Source organism: Tyto alba, unplaced genomic scaffold (genome assembly GCF_018691265.1).
Source record: "Tyto alba isolate M040663 unplaced genomic scaffold, T.alba_DEE_v4.0 Super-Scaffold_21, whole genome shotgun sequence".
NCBI classification, from domain to species: domain Eukaryota; kingdom Metazoa; phylum Chordata; class Aves; order Strigiformes; family Tytonidae; genus Tyto; species Tyto alba.
In genome coordinates this window covers 19,929,809-19,951,719 of record NW_024881295.1, presented here as the reverse complement: position 1 = coordinate 19,951,719, position 21,911 = coordinate 19,929,809, and the positions used below count along the sequence as shown (strand labels likewise).

General features: G+C 39.9%; 1 long non-coding RNA gene across 1 annotated transcript in view; it reads right to left on the bottom strand.

Moving 5' to 3' along the window:
* Positions 1-737: 737 nt before the first annotated feature.
* Positions 738-21,911, bottom strand: part of LOC116960013 — a 52,418-nt gene continuing 31,244 nt past the window's right edge. Inside the window, exons 2-3 of the long non-coding RNA XR_004406142.2 lie at positions 2,668-2,734; positions 738-823 (exon numbers count right to left, since the gene is read on the bottom strand). This is a non-coding gene — a long non-coding RNA (uncharacterized LOC116960013). The remainder of the gene's footprint in view (positions 824-2,667; positions 2,735-21,911) is intronic.

The window sequence follows — 21,911 nt, the reverse complement described above, 5'->3', positions numbered from 1 at the left end:
AATGACACTCATTTTAAATCCTATTGGATGAGAGGGCATGTGGAATGGAGAAAGATTTATCATGGCTTCTTTAAGCTCTCAGTTTTCTGCCTAGCAGATATGCAGCACCCATTTGTAGCCTTCTCTGCATCTGTTTAACTTCGAAATAATTGAGTATCTATGAGACTGGCAGGAGATCAGTGAAAAGGGCAAGAGAAAAGAGTAAATGGGAAAAGTACCCATGCAGTTAGAATTGTTTTGTGAGACATTACGTTTTGCTGCCCTCCCTGATCTCAGGGCAGACCTTTGTTAATAAGTTCTTCTTAATAAGTGTTACAGCAAGACACAGATTTCCAAACTGGCTTTCCAACTGGAAACAAGTTGCTCATTAAGCCCCCCCTAGTTAACTCTTGTCCCCTTTGTGCATTGCTAGTGTTGAGGAAGACAGTCTGTATATACTCAGATTTTTTGTTTCCTTCAGTCAGGTTTGAGGGTCTTTTAGGGTATGAAGACTGCTTGCTGTTGGAGATTACAAAGAACTACCTTTTCCTTCCTCACTCCCTTTCAGCCAACATTTGGGCAGCTGAAATAAAGTGCCTGGGAGCCTCCAGAATACTGAGAACAAAGGGCACCAAGGAAAACTGTAAATCCTTGTGACACGACCCCAGGTAAAATTTGAGACTAATTAAATAGACACGAAAGGTTTTTTTTTAAAAAAAAAAAGCAAACCCAGACCCTGTGATTACCTATATTTGGCTGCAAAAATCTGTAAACTTGTCTTTCCAAATATTGCAAAACTTGTTTGGTTTGTATGTTCTCAGCAGGGAGATAATCTTTTCTTCACCTGCAGAAGTGGTAGGAAAAAGACGATGTATAAATTATTGTGACCCTTAAAGAAACTTACTCTCACTTGCAATAGGGGTGCTGTCAGCACTTGGACTATGTTTCAGAATCTCTCAATGAAAGGGACACCCAGGGGCTCTTGTCACGCTCTCTTTAATTTGCTGCTCTGCTTGTGCTTAGAAGTCAGAGGACCACAGTGTTATATATGGCTTTCTCTACACTGCTGTCTGGTACTGGTGGCCACTGGTGGGCAGCAGCATAGGGACATTGTGACAACTTCAGGAGAGCTAACCCAGACGTGCCAGCAATCTGGCAGCAGCCCCGTGAAGCCTGGGCTTTTCTAGCTGGGCTTGTCTACCCTCACCTCTAGTGCAGTCCTGCTGTAGGCATGTCGATACAATGCCAACCCAGGAGGACCAACACCCATTGTGAAACCTCATTGTCACGCTTGGCAAGAGCTGAGTGTGTCACATTTTCGCTGCAAAATCTGACTTTTCTTACAGGTCCGCTAGCACAGAAAGGATTTGGCTTTTTAAGAGCACTTTCCTCTTCCTTTCTGCTGGAAGGAATTACTCAGCCAATGTCAGCATGCCTGGAGGTGTCTCCCCTTGAAGTGCTCTGCTCTGTAGTTGCTGTGACATTCCTGTACAGCACAAGGCTCACACAGAGCAACTGGAACCCATAAGCCAGCAAAGCCACCAGGCACAGGTCAGGAACTCAGCTTGCCACTGGGGAGTTTCCTCACAGGTTTGTGTTTGCTACTGCCTTAAGATAAATCTCTGGGAAAGCTCTTCAGTGTCAAAGCAAACTGGATAAAAGGTCAAGAGGGGCTGTTATTTTACCACCCTCTGCCTTCAAGTTTGCCTTCCCTCACAACCTTGATTAGCCTGTCATTGCCTATCTTTCTCCATATCTTTATTTCCCTTGAGGAAACCCTTCTTAAGTATCCCCACTCAAGGTGTTTGCACGGCTGATCTGTGAGCTCTGTATTAGAGATCCCCACACTATTTCTGAGCAGGCTGCTGTGTTCATACAGAGGACAAGGCTCAATTCTGGTCTTAGTTTCACTGGTTTAAGTCGAGGAGTTGCTGCGCTGCTCTCTATTGTTAACTCCTGAAGTTAATGGTGCTGCCCCTTAATTCACTCTTTTCCGTTACTTAGGTCTCAGGAACTTTGCAGGGACATATTTGCCTTGTCCACTGCATTCATCCTCTCTTCCCCAGATAAAGTGGGACCACTGCCCCTCTCTCCCGTGCAGACACGATGGTAAAAGTGAAGTTGCCTAGACCCTCCACTCATTTGTATTGGCACAGCCCCACAGCTTTCAGGAATGGTTAAATGATTTATATGGGCCCAAATAATTCTAATGATTAAACACAACCACTCTGTTAGCTGACACCTAAAAAAGTGATTTAATACCAAACCCAGCCTTTGCTGGCATTCATTGGTGACTGAAGCAAATAATTTGAATTTAAAGCCAAATAAGACAGTGGAGGAGTAGGTCAGGAATTGGGCCATAGAAACAATAACAAAAGGAGACCACTGATGCAGTTAATGTCATCGGGCCAAGGTAAGTATCAGCTATCTGTGCATGAAGATAATCAGGGTTTATAGTACAGTAGTGAGTCTGTGTGGGATTAGGTTTGGAATATTTCATCAATTATATAGCTGTAAGCTATAATAAAAAATAATAATACTTTGCACTTGCATAGTGCTTTCATCCTCAGATCTCATCTTGAAGCACTTCATAAACATTAATTAAGCCTCCCACCCCTGTGAAGTACATATTAGATTATTATTATTATATCAGTTTTTAAAATGGAAAAAATAAGTTAAGTGACTCACCCAAGGTCACCTCCATCATGTTTAAGAGGGGTGTCAGCTGACAGACATCTGAGATGCAGTCTCCAAGCTGAAAGAAAGATTGGGGTGAACTGGGGAGGATAAAATGATATTGCTGCTTCCTTCTGATGTTAAACTGTACTGTAGATGGAAATGCTGTGTCTTCGAAATGCACCTGTTGTTAGCTGTGCATGGGTAAAAACAATTTTGTAAGCAATAGAATGAATGAAACCTAATTTCCTTCAGATGTTCGTCTCACGCTTGTGCTGTTTCTCTGCTACAAGTTTTTCTCAAGACTGATGCATCCATATCATGATGTAGATTCATTAATGCCTAATTTGTGCTGAGATCACTCTTCAACCTTCCTTTCAGCTAGGGATATTTATTGGGGTCTTTTCCTCCACTTGCATGTTTTTTGTTTTTTGTTTTTTTTTCCTCAAACCTACAGAAACCAAAAATTTGTGAAGCCTTTCCCCTCTTGCTAAATTTACTTTGAAACTGGCCAATGCACTCAAACATCAGTAGGAAGGAGCAAACAGGCTCAGTTTCTGCAGGCTTAGTTTCCTACATCTCTTTCTCTTTTGTGCATATCAGCTGAAGACTAGTGGACTGTACAAAGCTTACATTTCAGGAAAAATGTAAGAAGTTTTTTCTCAAGTGGACTTTAAAGCACAAAGCTTATACAGCAAACTGCTTTTTTTAACAAACGCATCCATTCCTTATCTCTCTCTCTGCTTTCAGAACAGCCCATGCTGTTACAGGCATTACTTACAGGTTAAAGATACTTACTCTGATAGAAGTTAAAACACCTACAGGGAAGAGGTTACAAGAGACATCACTGGCACAAGCAGTAACAGAGGACAGCACTGTGACTAAAAACTAACATTAAGATATTAGCTCCCATTTAAGCATAAATACAGATTAATAGTAACTTTTTATTAATTATCTCCCTCAGCTTATTTTGTTCTTTTGCAGCTCTAGCTGTAAGCATTGAAATGGAGGGGGTGACCACTGAAATTCTTGTCAAATCCTACTTATTCTAAAGCATTTGTCATCAGGAGATCTTAGAGGGACACAAAAAGTAGGAAGCTTTGATCTCATTTTACCATGTGTGGAGAATGGGAAAGCCAAGACACAGAGCAGTGAGATGAGCTGCCTTTCACTGCCCAGGAGTGGGTTCCCTTACAGCAAGCTATGCAGCAGGAAAATGGGTATTGTCCTGTAAAAATTAGTCCTTTACTTTGCTTATGAACTTGCTAGAACCTGTGAATGTGTCTTTTGAAAGGTGTATTTGGAGGGGCTGTCACATTGCAGCAGAATTAAGGTGAATGAAAATGATACCACATTAGTAAAGCACATATCCTATCTTATCTGTTCTCTCTGCCACACCTCAATTCAAGAACAAACACTTTCAGCTCCCTGTTTTGGAGATATGTTTCTCTGTGATGTGAGTGTCTCTTCTGAGAGGGTTCCTCTGTGGGTTTCACCTGCATAGGCTTTATGATCTCTCTTCTGTGACTTTGAAGGAGGGATGGAATCAATATGTTTTCCAAAAGGTATTTTTGAAATCTATATCCAGTATTGGATATAGGTATACTGGATCTGCATCTCTCTCTGTCTCTGACCTGTGCCAAGTAAAGCCATCTGTGTTAAGACTGCACTCAATGACTTCTTGTCACTCTAGGAATTTGGAAGTTGAAAATAAGGCCTGGCATAAGTGAGGACAGCTCTAAATACACTATAATTCCTGATGGGATCCTAAGGATGCTGGGCACCCTCTCCACAGCCCAAAGTGACCTACAGTCTTCTGAGAGTGATGCAGGACAAAGACACCTTCTCTCACTCCTGCAGGAGAATGGCAAGTATAGTAAAACAGAGGAAAAACAGTGAAATACTCACTTGGCCACTGCAGCTGACCTGGACTGTGGGCCTGTGCTGACTCCAGACCAGGAATACGTGCACTTTCCTCATCATCTGGACTGATTTAGAGTTCATTTGCTCAAGACTCACTATCCTGAACTGTGACAATTTTACCCTTTACCCCTCTCTCGTGCAACCAAGGTATTGTAAAAAAGAGTGAGGAAGAAAAAGGCACTTTATTCTTTTGCAGGAGAAACAAAGAAGGAGGCATCAAGTTCAAGCAAACTCCATCCATCTCTTCTGGCCACAGAGCCACTCACTCTCAGTTTTCAGTCCTGCTGGATGGAGAAGGAATAAGATTCTCTAATTAGTTTCCTCAGTAATTTTAAAGCTGATAGTCCACAACATAACAGGAAGGGATAAACAAGCTCACAGTCACAAACTGATTGATAGGAGCCTTCCCAGGGCCCTCACTGAGAGTATTAAGGCCTGATTTAAAGCCCTTCGAATGCCGTTTGAAGTTTTCCATCAATGTCACCGTGGGGTTTGGATTAGTCCTCTGACAAGTGGGACATGCATAGGGTATTACAGGAAAAGGGCTGGCTTTTTTCCTCAAATTGAGAAAGTTACTGTTTCCTTCTTGGCAATATGAAATATCTGTTAGGTAGTCATATGTATGTGTCCAGCCAGCTCCTTTGGTTGACCTCTGTGACAACTGTTCATGCAGATGTGCCTGATACAATGCAGCAATTATTTGTTTTCTTTAAATTTTGTGAACTTATAAAACTTATAACTACAGTGAGTACTTGCTTAAATAAAAGAAAGATTAAATATTTTTGTAAAATATGGAGAGTACCTTTGGATTTCAAAATTAATTATGTGTTGGAAATGAAGCTATCTATTTGAAACTGCAAGAATAATAGATATGAGGCATTCCTAATAAACAAAAACCCCTTGGGTTTTGAACACTCTACCTCTGCAATAAAAGGCAGAGAAATTAGCTACAAAGTTATGTAGCTGAAAACCGATTCACAAAGAACGTTTTACATTAAATACAGGCAGAACTTTCTGATTCCCTGGATGTAGTAAAAAGCATGTATGTGTTTTTACAGATATTTGAAATACAGGGTAGAGTCCAAGGTGTTTTGGACTAGACCTTTTGGAGTCTTCTAACTGAGACCTGACAGTCACATGACAACTACTCAGTTTCTCTCGCCCCTGTTTCTGGCTCCCCAGTGCTCTGCAACTGGCTCAATCCATTTCAGTGGTATCATTTCACATGGTAGTTCATCTTCACTTGGGATCCATAAGATGAAATAGCCACTGGTATAATTTATTTAATTGTCCTCTTACTACCCAAAGCAACTTCTAGTCATTTTAAGTGACAATGGCTAAGACACAAAAGAACATAATAGAATAGCACAAAATTATCTATTAAAAAATCAGAATTATTATTTCATTTCAGGAAATTCCATCCTTGCTTACTGATTTTATAAATACCACAAAAATACTCTGGTCAGTCTTTAAAAATAAATATAAAGAAGGAACTGTCTGTTTCATAAACAATTTTTCCCACTGTTAAGCCTATTAGCTTAATACCATAAAGTATTTAAGGAAATTTAACCCCCAAAATATGATAGGCAAGATATATTGTCTTGCTCCGTTCCCTTTATATCCCCTCATATTTTATCCTGGAGAGCAGAAATTTGTTTCATTTTCCATGTAATTTTAAGCAATTCATATGAGACTCAATCAGCATGGTCCCTTCAAGGAAATACTCTGCTTAGGGAATGACTGTGCCATAGTTACTTGTAATAGGAAAGGAGATGAACAAGAACTTGTACCATGACAAAAGAAATGTGTTTGTGGTTAAGTAACGAACTCTGAACTCAAGAGACAGTAGCCTGATGAGAACAATCAAGTTAAGAGCAGCCAGATTTCCAAAAAGTTCAGCTCCACAGCCAAAGCAAACAGAGCGATTTTCAAGAGGCCTTCATCTCGGTTTACCTCTGGTCAGCAAAACACTTAAACACTTTTAAATAATTTGATCAATGATTCTACTTGTTTACTTAATGCTGGACACCTGATAGATGCCACGCTGAATCATTATTTTCACAGATGCTTGTTTGGGAAGGGTTTAGCTGCTCAGGTGAGAATTCAGTCAGGGCACCAGTGGGATTTCACCAAAGCCTGGGGTCAGTCATGGGCCCGTGTCTGTGTTACCAATAATCTGGTGCAACAGGAGCAAAGTAGGAGGCTGACATAGACCCTGCTGAGCTCCCTACATGCCCACCGTTTGCACTTTGAGATTTTTACTTCAGACTATATTTAGTCTGAAATCCTGGACTGAAAGTCACAAATGAAGAAATTGTTTGAGGTCCAAAGGACGAGGTCCTGTTTTGGACCCTCGTGTCCCTGTGGGAGCAGGCTGCATTTGGTGAACTCCTGAAGTGGAGCTTCTGGATATAGTCCATGCAGACCAGGCAGTTTGCTTCAAAAATACTCCAGAGAACACTATTAGATGAAACTGTGATGGGTTATCTGAAAATGAGGAGAAAGAACTGCTTTTGGAAACAACATGTTAAATCTCCCTAAACTACAAGGAAATCACTCCGGCATGCAGTTAAATGTTCTTCCTCAGTTAGAGAGAATCTCCTAATCGGGTACCTTTATGCCTCAATTCCCAACCTGTTGTACTTCCTTTCTTTATCTCTGATAGAAATCTGGGCTGAAATTTCCAAAGGAGTTTAAATAAAAAGATGACAGAAGCTACTGAATGGCTGTGGATATGGAAACCAACTCTCTTCAGAAATTCCAGCTGGGACTGAAAGCATCTTAGAGAAGGGATTCTTTCTCACCATGTGTTTGCAAAGTGCCTGCAGTACAGAGGACACCCCCCCACACCTTGTATTAGATATTTTGTGAAGTTCAGTTGAAGCAAATTGCTGCAGAAATAGGAGAAATTAATCAAAACAATATTTACAAAATATTAAAAATGGATTTTTTTTTTTTTTTACAATCTAAGACTTGAAATACAACACTGTTTTTCTATCCCAAATCTACGTGCTTGTTTGTTTTCTCAAAAAGTTGACATTTTCAGCTGCAGAGCAATGAATTCCAAGGAGTTTCAGTTCTATGGTTTACTGTAAGTTAAAAAATAATAAGAATAATTTACTAGGAATAGAGTCAGTCTGCAGGTTATTATTATTCTGTAGTCTTCCTTAGAGAGGGAGGCAGGCTGTTAGTTATTAAACAGTGACCTAATAGTCTGCTCTCACTTTTGCTGCAAAGCTAGAATTCTCCATGCTATTCTACCAGGAAATAAAAATGAAATATCTCTAGGCACATGCCTAACAATTCATGTCATTATTGTTAATAATTCTCTCTGTCTTTTATGAGATGCATGTTAGCACAAAGAAATGGAAGTAATTTCAAATTTTCCTGTAGAAATTTGAGTATTACTTAAGTGCTTATCTGTCATAAATCACTTGCACACACTACTCCTAGTGAATGCACGAGTTCATGAGTGTGTGTATACAAGTATATGTACTTGCATGCACATGTATGTACGTGTATCAGAGGCGTATGCATGCAATTATAGTTTCTGGGCAGTTACAGTTATTACAAAAGAATAATTAAGGATGTCTTGAAAGAGGTTTTACATCTTGTTATAGTGGGAGGGCTACCTCTAAATAGTAAATGCAAAAAAGTCTTGTAATGTCAGTCAATATTATCAAAACCCCCCAGGTGATTTGAAAAGAAACATGGCTGATAATTCTTACTGCGGAGTTACTGCCTCAAGTCTCACTAATTGCTATGAAAGACAGTCAAATATTCATTCCATATTCTTATTTATACGTATGAAACTTTTTCATATTAAGACAAAACTAATCAAAATTTCCTTAAACATATCTTATTATCTGGGTCTCAGATAAGGCTGATATGAAATACACTGATTCTGAAACTGTTTTCACGTGCTTAAACCTAGGGTAATACCTTTAGCTTTTATGTAGTTACTGCCAAAAACCTCAAAACAGCCTCCCTCCTATCTATCAAAAAAAAGCTTCTATCTTTGGAACTAATCTCATGGCCTTCATAGAATTAATCCAGTTTAGTTTCAGTAAGCCTTTGTATATATATTTATATGATCATACCTGCTTTCTTCAGGCATCAGTGAATTGCTTGTGGAATTAATTCCCTGGCAGACTTTACAGTGGAGTATAATCTTAAATTGTTTACTAGGCTACAGGGTGATTTCCATTTACTGGAGGCTCAAACACAGCGATACCATCAGTTACAGAAATGCAACGCTGCTATGCTAGAAAAACTACATATTGATCTTACCCATACTCAGCATTCTGCTTCCAAACCTTGCAAGCTCCCAAATAAGCACATAAGTGAAAATGGTGGCTTTAAGGTATTATGGAAAATGAAATTGCAAAAAATATGGCTCTCTCAGATGAATTAGGATAATATTTTTATGACACTCGTCAGTAGTTCTTGAGCCAGAGTATAAACTGATACACAAGCATATTGGGTCGCTTGCCCAGAATCTAACTGTTAACAAACACATTTGGGAGATAATGACTACAAATCCACCACTGCGCACACACTGTACGACTGTCTCATACTTTTGGGGAGGGAAGCTATTAGAGGAATTACAGTGACTTTGGGCACGCAGTTTTGGTGGCTCTTGTCATGAGCAGTTTTTGCCATTTACATCCGTTGAATAGATAGGAAATAGAAATAGTTCCAGACGACAAAAATTACAGCCCCAAAACATTTATAAACTGGAAAAACAAAGCAGCCACTGAATTGTACATCAGTTCCATGCTTTTTTGGTTAGCACCAAAGGTTAAAAAACAAACCAAATCAAAAAACATACCCTCTTGTATTAGGAAAGGAAATGCCATAGTTTTTATAGGGCTTACTTCTAATTCTGTGATATGAATGGTTATCTCTGGTGGAGGACAGACACTTCAGTAGCTTTGAGAACCATCTATGTCATTTAGACAGTCCTGGGTCATATACAGGAAAAAAAACAAAGTCAGAGAGAGTTATTTTAATCTTGTGGGGTTGTGTATATGTAGACAAGCTTTGTTTATGATTTATAGCCTCTTTGTGCTTCTTCTCATAACCTTGAATTTTGAAATATCTTTTCATGGGTTTTTATTTAACAGAACCATTTTACCGTGGACATTGTCACAGAGGAGGGCCTAGTCATGCAAAGCTTCATTCACAGTAGTTTTGTAAAAAAAGAAGTATTGAGCTTTGAAAAAGACTTTCCCAGTCCCAGATTAAAGTTGTTTTCAAAAGAGCTAAGTGGCATTGTCCCCACTTTAGTCCAGGTAAAGTCCCATTGAAATCAAACAGAGGTCTGAGCGTCTGTGAGATGAGTAACTGTATCAAAAATGCAATCAAATATTAATAAAAGCAAAAAACATCTCATGGGGAGACAGCAGCACATAACTATTGTGCAGAGGTATTTAAAAAAATAGCTGTAGATTGGCATTTAGTAGAAGGACTTTTTGTAAAAATATAAAAACAATTGCATAAATAGTAGAAGCAGGAACAAAATGCTACAAAGTTTAGGTGTGTCAGAAAGACAGCTGATACAGTGGGTATGGTCTGAGGCAGAAGCTGACTAACCAGAAAGTTGCAAAGAGCTTGTTCAGACAGCAGGAACTGGGAAGGAGCAGTTTCCCAGGGCATTAATGGTGATTTCTGTGTGCTGGATAGCGGCGGGGCAAGGAGGGGCAAAGAGCAGTTGCATCAGAGGCCCTAAATCTGCCAAGGTGGCTGGGAATCCTGGCTTGCAGTGGGAGGGCAAATCTGCTCCCTGGTCTGCCCTGGCTGGTCCAAACTCCGGTGCCAGCTGCGGGTACGGGCTGTGTCCAAGCCGTGGGGGGTTTGGGCAGTCCCGGCGGCTGCCTGGGTGGGTGCACGGAAAGAGGTGCCGGCGTCTCACAGGGCCTTCTGCGCGTCTCACTGCTCGCCTTCAGCCCTGCAAGCATCGCAGAATCACGTATCGGCAATCACTGCAGGCTGGGCCACTGAAGCTCAAACCGTTTCTTTTTCACTGAGCGGCAACTTAAGTGCAGCACAGTGGATAGGTGCTCGCTGGGGGAGATCCAAAACGGGAGGCTGGCGCGCACATCGCCAGGCAGGACTGAGTTGCCTTGGCAGCGCCACCTGGTAGTGAACTTGGAAAAGTAATTAATGCAATATTTAATTTTACTCTAAGTGAATGTCATGCAGGTGAGGACTTAATCAACACTCACTAGGTGGTAAAGCTTTTAGAGTCAGACTTTGTGTAGATGTCTGTATTTCTGACTTTCGAGCTATTTTTTTTTATTCCTTGTCCCTCCTCCCTTTGTTGCAGAAATATGCAGAATGCAACTCTTGGTCACTCTATTTTTCTGTCTTTCCAAAAAGGCATCAGCTACATCACTCTTTTCTGGTTCTGGAGTATGCTCCTACTCAAATCCCTCCAGGCTCTAGATATAACCATCACTGAATCATCTGCAGAGAATAAACTATGATGTCTCTGAAACAAAAATTGAACTTCACGTGTACCTTCATAGCCTACTGTAAAGTCCTGAACTGTAGACTGGAAATGTTTGTGACCTTCTACAGCTTTGTTGACAGTTAGTGCTTTTAATGTAATTAAATAAATATTCCAAATGTATAAATCTCTGGTTTGTAAACCTGACCTGAAATCTCACCAATCTGCTCAAAGATGCCTGGCAGTTCTAGTTTTGATCCCAGCTGGAAATACCAAGGGCATTGATTTTGTCATTGTGAGAAGCCTACAAGTTTGTGAGTATGCATACACAAATGAATGCACATGTGCATACATACATAAAATTTGGATCTTTTTGGAAAAGCTCAGTTACATGTGGAACTAGCAGTAAGTAAAAGTTTTAGGAAGGACTCCAATTTTCTCTAAAGCAATTCTGTAGTGCTTCATTCAAACCCATTTTAAACTTGAACTTTTCTGCTCTTTACCATGGAGACTTTCATAGGTAATAGCCTCTCAGATAATCAAATCCAAATTATTGTATTAAATTAACTCAAAATTAATAACCAGAAGGGCCCAGAAGTGAATTAAAAGGAGCAAGGTGTTAACAACACTGAAATGAGGGGAAGACAGCAGGATTAAAGAAAAAAAGAGCCGATAAGTAACAGAAATAACAATTTGGTGCCTTTTATGCAAAGTTCACAGAAATTTCTGTCTTGTGGTTTAAGGCTGAAATCAATTTATCTATATTTGGACATGTTTCACAGTGTCGACGGGAGCCAGGAGCATAGGGAATCTAGAAACACTTGCACAATAATTAACAATAGCCTTGCTAGCACAGCCCAGCCAGCCCCGGCTCAACACACGCTCTGGCCATCGCAGCAAGCCCTGGGAGAAATTCAAGTCAATAGAGAGAACAAACTGTGTGACACGTGTGAGTTTGCTTTGTGCAGAGCTGCTTCTTTTTCCTTCTGATTTCTGTAATGCCCCAAGCAAATTGGTGTGCTGCTGTAGAAATCAAATGAGAACACACCAAGGTGTCTGGCAGTCACCAAAGACTTCTGAATGAGCAAATAAAGAAGCCATGTACTTAAAAACATGCATTTGAAGAATTACAGCATTGCTACCATGGTCTGGATAACCAAGAGGTGTGAACTGCCACAACTCTCTTGATTTCTGTTCACACAATTTAAAGGTCTGGCTAAACATCTCTAAGGGTCATTGAAAGATGAAAGATCATTAGCTGAGCCTCTAGTGGGATATAATCCCTGATTTAATAGGGTGCTGTGTATGCCTGAATGTAATATGACAAACATTGAGAAATGCACTGATGCTTACTGATGTATCCACTAATGTTTCAAGTTGGTTGTAAGCTTTTCTTTTTTTTTTTTCTCTTTTTTTATTTTTTTTTTTTTTTTTTTTGGCAGCAGTATGGTGTTGAAAATTTTATTAAAGTCCCTAAGAGTCAGTTCTATTTAGTGATAAATGCAAGTTAGTTGCTTTGTGTAGTTTAATAGTTTGGCCTCAATAAAGACTAAGAAAATCTCCAACAGGAAATTTGTCCTATCTTAGGAAAAGCATTTATGATGACAAAGTTAGCTGAGATAAAACCCTCATTCAGGAAAACATCTGAGGACATGCTCTTATCCTATTTACAGAAGTAGGGCTTAAGCTTATATTGAAAGTTAAGAATATGCTTAAACATTGAAAAAAAGGTGCTTTCCAGGATTATGGACTTTGATGACTGAGTGTCTATTTGTTTAAGTAGCATAAGGTCAACAGGCAGCTTTTTTGGCCCAGTTACATGATAAAAAAGTCTTATATTCTTCTCCATATGCTACAGAAATATAACTGTCTGTGGTAACTTCACCAGAATTCATGCAGGTGATGAGTAGAACAGACAAAAAAAAAAGAAAAAAAAATATTTCAATCCACAGCTTTCTCCTTGTGAGGAACACAAGTAAGTTACTACTTCTTCAAACAGCATTTGACTGTCAGTCTCTTAGAGGGTACAAACAACACATGCTAAACTAACACAGATTACCCCTACTTTTGAGTATATGCACTCGATATAAATTAAGACAGCTGTTATTCAGTAATTTGGTCATTTATTTTGGCACTCACGAGCACAAATATAGAGGTTTTTCTGGGAGTTAAAAATTTGTCTCAAACTAAGTTTCAAATTCTTCTCTGATGGGAAGCCTCCTTTTTACTGGTTTTTCTGTTTGAAGAACAAATTCTTATTTTCCAGAATGATAATTTGAAATTTGCAACAGACAAAAGTCCAATTATTATATTAAATTGAATGCTCCATCATTGCTTTGCTCGTACTGGAGGAGACATTCAGGATACATTCTGTCTTTTTTTTTTTTGTTTGTTTGTTTGTTTTTTTTTTTTTGTTTGTTTGTTTTGTTTTTTGTTTTTTTTTTTTTTTTTTTTAGGCAATTGATTTGAAAATCCTGACATGTAGTTTATTAAAAATATCTTAAAAAGTTTTGAATGTATTTTGAAGAAAAATTCCCAGATGCATTTTCTTGCATGGCAAATAGAGGAGTATTTGATCCGTTTATCACAAAAACTCTTCTAAAAAGTGCTTAGCTTCACTAAATTCTTCAAGTACTGTTCTACTAAAACAAGGATATGCAACCATATATTCAAGAAGATTAGGATTTTAAGTTAAAATGACTATTCTCACACGATTTTCAGTGAATTTAAAAATTCATGTTACTGTCATTAAAAAATAATAGCAACAAAAGAAGATCTAAATGTGGCAATGAAAACCAGCTGTCTCTGGTACGATGCAAATAGTGAGTCAAAAATGGAACAGAGCTGTTAACCCCAGTGAGAGTATCTGTCCCACTGGTCTGTAAAATATATTTCCTGGAAATGCATGTACTTATTTCATGCTTGGAAAGATACATAAAATCTCATAAAAGTGCTATGAGAGGATAAATAACCAAAAAGGTGTTGTGACAGGAAGTCTGCAGATAAATGATTAACCAAGCAAGATATTCGCTTGCATAGCAAGGGGAAGAATACTAAGGTTTTTTTTTTTTGATCAAGGGGTGCGTTAAGAAAGCAAAGATGAAAAAGGAACTTATGAAGAGGAAGAATTACTGGCAGGCAAAAAAGGGAAAGTAAAGAAACAAAGAGTGACATTCCTGGTACTGCACCTCCAAAAGGCAGTTTAGGAAATGGCACTCTTGTCCACATCTAATTTCAGAGCTTCAAATAAGGAGAGAGAAAGAGAAAGCAAGCTATCTAGGGAAAAAAAATAAGTTCTTGTGGTCTTCTATGATAGCTTTCTATAGCATAAAGATGCTTCACGATTCAGTTATGTAAATGAGGTGTGTGTAGAAATGTCCTGGTTTTGTCTGGGATAGAGTTAATTCTTCTTTCCAGTAGCTAGAATAGTGATGTGCTTTGGATTCAGTATGGGATTCGGTGTGAGAAGAACGCTGATAATCCACTGATGTTTTCAGCTGTTGCTGAGAGGTCAAGGACTCTCCAACTCCCCATGTCCTGCCCATGTGCAGGTGCACAAGAAGCTGGGAGGGAGCATGGCCAGAGCACCGGGCCCACATTGGCCAGTGGAATATTCCATATCATGGAACGTCAGGCTCAGTGTATAAAGGAGGGGCAGCCGAGAAGGAGGGGGTTCTCTCTAGCTTCTGGGATTGCAGTTGTGGGATCTTGGTATTTCAGGATTGCTAGCTGGGAACGGACTGGCTATCAGTCAACAGGTGGCACGCAATTGCATTGTGCATTGCCCATTTGTACTTTCTCTTATTGTTATTGTTTTATTTTATTACAATTATTAAACTGTTTTTATCTCAACCCACAAGTCTCCCTTTACCCTTCTAATTCTCTCCCCCATCCCCCAGGCAAGGGAGGGTGAGTGAGCAGCTGCCAGGTGTTTGGCTGCCAGTCGGGTTTAAACCACGACAAGAAAGGATCTATAATATAATCAGTTTTGAACCGTAAGCATCCAACTTTCTTATATTACAGCAAATCACTGCCTGGTGCTGCCTGACCCTCCTTAGCTTGTCACAATCATCACAGATGTGGAAGATCTATCCTGTACCACTTCAAAAAAATAGGACAGTTGGAAAGGTTATGGACTGTTTTTCTTAACGACAAAACCCACAGCATCGTCCTTTCAAGTGCAGAGACATACCTATCAGTGTCCTCAGGGGAGGCTGGGGGGGTGAGCAGCATTTGACAATGACATATTGAAAACAGAATCACAGAGTCCACGAGACACTTTTTGTAAATACCAGTTCTAGACTATTTTTTTAATCCCAAACCTCTAGAGTCAAATGGGATCTGGAGAGAGGGCAAAGTCCATTTCTTATCTGTCTGCTTCAGCACCAAAAATTACTACCAAGGCAAAGAGGAGATGTTTTGATCATACTCCTCCAGTTCCTGAGGAGATCCACAGTCAAGGAACATTACCTTAGCCCTTGTGAAGCTCATGTAGCTCATTTGATCTATAAAGAGCTTTACAAGCATAACTCACCCTAATCAGAAGTTAGCAAGGAACTAGAACCACTTCTACACCACCCACAAAGAAAATTGATACTGCAAGTTTAGTGATGATATCAGGTCTGCTCTGAAAATCTGTATTAAAACTGAGACATATCAGTCCAGACGCCTGATATGCATCTAAAGCTGCACCACTCTGGTGTCAGATAAGTTAGCTCTAACTTCCACTGCATTTAAAACAGGGATATAAAACCTCAAAATTCAGGTTCCAAACACATTTTCCCATGTCTAGAAGGCCCTATCATCAAGCTAATTTCCTCTGAAAGTTTGATAGATGTACACCAGGCATAATTTTGTCAAAGAAGAGAAGCTACTCCCATACATTTGAAAAAAAGAGAACAATTAAGAACAGAAATAAAATTTAATAATATTGGGAAAAAAACGTGGCAGTCACATATTATAGGCCAGGGATACTTAAAACTGATTTCTAGGATAGGATTTGAATATGCCAGCTTCACCATCTTTGTCCCCTACTTCTCTGGGCAATGGTACAACTACAATCTAACCATTAACCATATTAAAAATGTGTTATACTTGTGGCAATATATTTACTTCCTTTGAGCTTTCAGGCTCTTTCTTTAGTGGAATAATTTAATATATCTGCAGTATTGTCCTGGGTTTGAGTGAGTGGTGGGGTTTTTTGGTAGCAGAGGAGGGGGCTATAGGGGCGGCCCCCTGTAAGAAGCTTCTCGAAGCTCTCACCCAGCTCCAAGTCAGCTCCACCTCTGCACCAAAACTGAGCCAATCAGCTGTGCCTCTGCGATAACGTATTTAAGAAGGGACATGGTGACGTGCAGTTGGACTTGTGAGGAGGAGTTGCTGCAGCTGCGTGAACACCAAGGTCAGTGGAGGAACGGAGGAAGAAAGGAGGGGGGAGGTGTGCCAGAGCAGAGACCCCCCTGTATCCCATGGGGAGACGGCAGGGCGGCCCCCCCCGCCACCTATGAAGATCTACGGTAGAGCAGACACTGATTTATGGCCTGTGGTTTGCATGGTTGATCAAGGTGCTGTGCCTGAAGAAGGTCAGGGTCTTGAGGGAAAAGGTAGCCCCACTGCTGTAATTCAGTGCTGGGAGGATTGCAGCATGTGGGGGTGTCCCACGCTGGAGCAGCTCGGGAAGGGCTGCAGCCGTGGGAGGGAATCTAGTCGGAGAAAGTTGGTGATCCACGCCGGAGCAGTGTGGGGAATGCTGCAGCCTGTGGGAGGGACTCATGTCGGAGAAAGTTTGTGGAGGACTGTCTCCTGTGAGAGGGGGACCACGATGGAGCAGGGGGAAGAAGTTCCAGCAGCTCCCCCCACTGAAGATGGAAGAAGCAGCAGCACTGACTGCAACCCCCATTCCCTGCCCCTGTGCAGCTGAGGGGTGGAGGTAGAAATATCAGGAGCAGAGCTGAGCCCGGGAAGAAGGGAAGGATGAGGGGAAGGTTCTTCTCACTGTCCTACTCTGTTAAGTGTTGTTATTGTCTTTAATAAATATATGTTCTTTTTTTTCTTCCCCTAACAAGTCTGCCTTTTGCCCGTGACCATTATGGGTGATTTGCCCCTCCCAGTCCTATCTCAAATCCCAAGTCTGGCTCATTTGTCCCTTCTCATTGCCGGAAGAGAAGGGGGAGTGAGCAGCTGTGTGATGTTCGGCTGCTGACCAGGCTCAAACCATGACAAGTATATGTAGGACACTTGAGGTATCCTTGATCCAGATAACTCAAGTAACAAGGCTGTGAGGATGCAGTTGCCATACAGAAACATCAAAGTTCCACACAGGAAACATGGGTGCAATTTTATGGGAATACTTTCTAATTCTAAAAGATGTAAGATCAGTAACTCCCAACTATTTAATACCTATCTGTCTCATGGTGGAACATTATGGTACAGCACAAGTGGCTTGATTAAATTCAGAATGCTGTTACATGTCTGTAAGGTACAATTAGAGGTTTAGTCAACTGAAGAGCCCAAAAGGCTCAAAAGTCTTAGCTCCCAGTCATGCAGCCCTGGACAGTGGATATTTCATTATTGTTCTGCACTAGAAGAATGTTGTATGTTGCATTTGCTGTATGGCCTGTCTCCCTCTTTGTTAGACACAATCCTTCTCTTTGTTAGACACAATCCTGCAGGTGAATTTCCATGTACCTTGCAAACATACATACACTATTTTCAGATTCCTGGACTTCATAAACATAAGAAGCTTTCTCAAAGTTACTCTTTGAAATTAATATTCTGATTCATTACCATTTCCCCATATTCCTTCCTTGAGGAGTTTATTGCTTCCACTATATTATTTCCCTACAGCACATCATTCTCTGTTTTATTCTGACTTGTCTCTGTCTCCTTTCGTACTGTTGTATTGATCATGTCATTAAGTCCTTAGATCTTTCACAACAAGGAGTATGTTCCTGTTCACACTAAAACCAATAGTGGAATATCTACTTTCTTTAATTGTGCTGGTTCTCTCTTTATACACCAGACCCTTCTTACCACTTTCTCTAAATGATTGTGTAATTTCCTCTTATTCTGTTGTTCGTGAACTATGCTGTGGGACATGTCTGCCATCATGTTACATACTAGGGATTTTACAGAGGGAGTGACTGCTGGGATTCAGTACCTGAAAAGATGTGACAATGAGAATCTAAATATACAATACAGAATAATTGTTCCCAAGGTAACTGTAAATCTGGGCCAGGGAACATAGTTTTGAAAGATACTACTGACATTTATAGCTGCTGTAAATTATCATAGTCCCTTTCACTTCAGAAAAGCTATGATGGTTCATCCCAGATGTAGAAGTACCCCTGAATTTATGAAAAAAAATGTGATAGTTATTCTTCAGCACGTTTCAAGAAACAAGAGAGCTAGCACATTTAGATAGAAGTGCAGTTCAGAAACCCATGTTGAAAGATAAATGTCTAATGTCTTTAAACAGACATGGCTGTAGGTATTTGAATAGAAATCTCTCCCCTAGGATCTCATGAGCAAGTAGAATGTACAAGGCATTTGAAATTTGCTATTTGAAATTTCAAGGACAGGGTAATCTGGACTGTATACATCCCTGCTTTTCCAAGGGAAAAACACGGAAACTTTTAAAACTGGGGTCCAGATGTTGTTTGGTCTGGTCTTCAGTCTCTCTGCTGGTCTTCAACCTACCTAATTCCACCAGCTTTAATAAACATCTCTCAGTTCATAGCAGCAGCAGAGGGAAATTGGCAGATTAGCCTTAAATTGATATGGTGGACCACATAGATCTGCCAGGCTTTTTTCTCCTTCCCTTTTGCTGCTGAGTGCCCAGCTCAAGTCTGAGGCAGGCACGCACGTACAGCGTAGGCTGTGGTGTGCTGCGGGATGCAGAGCCCTGAAGCATGAAAAAGTTGATTGGAATGAAAGCTATGATAATCACGCTTTCATCTAAACATCCTAGCGGGGCTTCACGGGAAGGATGGCTGTGTGCAGAAGGTCAAGAGTGGCTAATATTAGGACAGACTAAATGACACCTCTTAAACAACTGCTGTTGTGTTTCAGAGAGCGATGCTTCAGACACAACAGCGGTGGCAGGCACACAAAGCATATATTGGATATCAGGAATTTAACAGTGGAGCAAGTGAAGGCTGATGAATAATAGCCAACAGAGCCGAATCTTGAAAGCCATATGGAGTCTCAAAAATCTCGCTTCAGTTACTCAGGAAAACTATCTAGAAGGGATTATAAGCTAAATGCTCATTTCATTTAAGTCAACAAAATTTGTCCTCTGTAAAAATGGAAACGTCATGTTTATGACTTGAAACAAAGACTGAAACTGGTTGAATCCCAGATCAAGTTTACATGACATTTTACATGAGAAATTTCTGATCACTACAAGCTTTGTTTCAATTTTTCTTCAGATTTCCCCAGACAGCTTGTCCTGATGATTATGTCCACTTGAAAAATAATACATTAAAATACGGTAAATCTGGGGTTATCTATGGGTAAAAGTATTATGTAAATATGTGATGGCAAGCTGCATGGTTTTTTATTAGCTTGTTAACCCCAAAGCAACCAATCTGTTTTAACAAATACAGAAGAAAAAGAATGAAACAATCAGCACCTTTTGTCTGATAGGAACAAAGGAAATGTCAGGCCAAAGGATTAATCTTTTCCAGAAATTTATAAGCATCTGAAAAGAAGGGTTTATAATGAATGTGCTCCTTCAACCAGAACAAGCACACTGCAACTGCAAAGCTATCATAATACAACATACTGTACCAGTGGGAAATAAACACACATCAAGAAATCTTATTATTTCTTTGACTATGCTACAACATGAGCAATTTTAATGAGCATAACAGCAACTGCCTTCTTACATTTACTCTGCAGGCATTCTTCTCATACAGAGTACAGTGGGATCCAAGCTTTGTCAAACTTCTTTGGACCCAAATGATATTCAAGGGTGAGAGTCCCCTGAAATTTCTTCTCTCAGCTTACAATACAGGTCACTTCTGCCACATGCCTTCAGCCATTTCAGTAAGTGTTCACATGGAGCTACACATTAACAATACCTTTATTTCTCTGCAATACACTTTAGGTTTTGTGTAAAGGGCACTGCTTTCATCTGCTCTTTATTTTCTTGGATGCCAGTGACTCCAGCTCCCCATTCAGCAGTGTAAATCCCATCTAAATCTACCAAAATCAATGGTTAGGACTGATGCCTTCAGTCCTAAAATATCCAGATATGTCTTTCTGGGTTAGTCCAATAGGTTAAACAGTTTCATGTCATTTCTTACATGATGGAAACTATTTAGACAATCCTGAGGGCACACAGTTATTGCTGGGGATCCTTCAGCTGCATCTTTCAGACAAGAAAGTTTCACAAAATGTGAAACTCATAAAATTGTACATAGATACAACCTATCATTTAATTTTGTTTCATAAGTTATAGTCGGATCACTTCAAAAAACATTAGGAACAGATTGTCAGTTGTAGTAAATAATTGTAGTTCAGCTAGAGCCAAAGAAGCTTTTCTGATTTATGTTCAAAAAGATCTGACCTAGAGGAAAGTACAGTAGTTATCTCTCCATCCTGTCTAAGAAGGAAACTCTTTCCCCATAGCTCATTAATTTTTTTTGCCTTCTAAAGAGGTTTATCTCCACATAGTGGGCAACCTGCTTCCCTCATCCTGATGATTTTATTCATTAAGTCTTCTCATTTTAATATTTTTCTTTATTTAATTAACTTTTATGGATATTTTTGTTCAACTCCTATGTTTTTCTATTATGAAAATTGTCAAGCGCTTTAATGTTGCATAATTTAGAATGGTTACATATTCCTCTGTAGGTTAAAATTCAAGGAGTGCATGGGAAAACTGAAACTTGTCCCAGAGTTGCTCAAGAGCTATCTCCATAATTTAGGAGATGGAGAATAAAATCACTGACATTCTAAAACCACAGTAGATTCCAAGTTGAAAGCAATCCACAAAAGCAGAGTGGACTTTATGAGGATCAGAGTTCAGGAATTTTCACAACCTGCTCTGGCGTTTGCTTCCTCAGACAAGCCTGTCTTTCAACCTGTGTCCTGAAACAGTTAATATCCTGCCTTTATGGTTTGATCCCTGCACCAGAGAGTGCAAGTGTGCTGCCACATTTTGTCTCTGGCCCTCAAGAGTTATTTCAGCTTACTAGAGACATCAAAGGTCCATGGGATACAACCTGCCTCCATTTCTTAGCTGTAACTCATTGCTACCCTCATTTTCAGTACAACCACAGGTTTTGTTTATCAGTTTGTGAGTTGCTCTTTCATGTACCTTTTATATACATCTTATACATCCAGTACAAAGTCATAAATTGTGAAAGTGAAACACATTGATAGTCTGGAAATAGTCCTCTGGTAACAATGTCATCTTAACAGAAATTAAAAATAAATGAATATAAAATTGATGGACAAAAATAATGAAGAGTGACTAGCTTTCCTTCCCCAGAAAATGGGAGTTGAATAAGAAAATAAAGAATTTATTTTCTTAAAGGGTAGGGTCAAGATCATCTTATTTCAGTTATGAGACTTTAACCTCTCTTGGGTAGGTCCCCTGAAGTAAAATCAATAGAAAATTAAGCTGAGACGTAGTCGCCTGGCTTGTACTCAGAACCTGCAATTGAAACTAGTCATAAGTTGCTGTAGAACACCCACCACCACTTCAGCTGCGGGGGAGCGTGTGGAACAGGACAGTCTTGAGAGTGCAGCTGTGATTATGGAGGATATCACTGCTCTCAAATCACAAACACAGAAAGACAAATGAGACTAGTATGTCTGCAAAACTGTTGTTTCAACCTGAAAACTTCTCCATGCTCCAGAGAGACTTTGAATT